The sequence below is a fragment of the Leptonychotes weddellii genome, chromosome 5 (assembly GCF_054177405.1).
Source record: "Leptonychotes weddellii isolate Sample4059 chromosome 5, ASM5417740v2, whole genome shotgun sequence".
In the NCBI taxonomy this organism is placed as follows: domain Eukaryota; kingdom Metazoa; phylum Chordata; class Mammalia; order Carnivora; family Phocidae; genus Leptonychotes; species Leptonychotes weddellii.
The window spans coordinates 144,854,991-144,856,218 of record NC_138373.1 but is presented as its reverse complement, the minus strand read 5'-3'; the positions used below and the strand labels follow the sequence as shown (position 1 = coordinate 144,856,218).

The 1,228-nt window shown below is 41.7% G+C and overlaps 1 non-coding gene across 1 annotated transcript; it reads left to right on the top strand.

Annotated features, from left to right (window-relative positions):
* The first annotated feature begins 538 nt into the window (after positions 1 to 538).
* Positions 539 to 649, top strand: LOC115937856 (U6 spliceosomal RNA). Its single transcript, XR_004073077.1, has one exon. It is a non-coding gene; the product is annotated as a U6 spliceosomal RNA (small nuclear RNA).
* Positions 650 to 1,228: the final 579 nt, after the last annotated feature.

Genomic DNA, 1,228 nt, shown 5'->3' with positions numbered 1-1,228 from the left:
TCATAGAAACACCCAGAAATAATGTTTAGCCAGATAATTTTGCATCCTGCAGCCCTGTCAAGTTGACACATGAACTTAACTATCACAAACAGGACACCTACGTTTTTAGTTTGAGTAACTGGATGGAAGGCGGTGCCATTTATTGTGATGAAGAACACACAGAGGAATAGGTTTGGAGGTAACAGCATCAAAAGAGAAAGAGTAGCTCATTTTTTTATTACATTTGGGGGCCTCTGGTACAACATGGGTATAATTATACAGACATGACATTAGATTCACCTTATCAACCCAGTTTTACTCAGTAGCCCTCCTTCAGCTACTTGGACCTTTGCACTGTGCAAGATCCGCTGGCCCTTTGCTCCCCTCGCAGGTAGCTGGGTGCCACAGTCCAGAGAGACCACGGGGCCATTTTGGCAATTGTATAGTTAGCACACATCTCACTGAATTTTCCCCCTCAGAATCCAGGTGGTCTACTCATTTATAAAGGACACAATCTTGTCCCTTAAGCCCAGTGATATCAACCTCTCCAGAGACTGTAGTGCTCGCTTCAGCAGCACACGTACTAAGATTGGAACGATACAGAGAAGATTAGCATGGCCCTTACACAAAGATGACGCGTCACCTCTCCAGAGAGTGTAGTATGATTTTTCGCTTTAATTGATTTCTTTCGTCCCTACTGCTCTGTTTGAGTTTCTTTATGTGTTTGCACTAAAGACTGAATTGTTGGGTGCCTGGGTGGCTCAGTTGGTTAAGCGACTGCCTTCGGCTCAGGTCATGATCCTGGAGTCCCGGGATCGAGTCCCGCATCGGGCTCCCTGCTCGGCAGGGAGTCTGCTTCTCCCTCTGACCCTCCCCCCCTCATGTGCTCTCTCTCATTCTCTCTCAAATAAATAAATAAAATCTTTAAATAAATAAATAAATAAAGACTGAATTGTTTAAAAATTTGGTATCATAACTATAATTCAAGAGCAAAGTCTTAATTATGCTCTGTATAATGGATTAATGAGAGCAAGTAAACAGACACATTATAGAGAGTAACTGATGAAGGGCAATGCTTTGTCAGGCTAAATTAACAAATGAAGTAATTTCACACATTCTAATGGGATTTGGTGGTTGTACTGTTTTATTTGTTTTTGTTTTGTTTTTTTAACAGAATGGAGGTCAATCTGAAGGTTTGCAATGAAAATATTTCTTCCCCACTAAAAGTAGTAGTGTGTTTCAGCTCTGG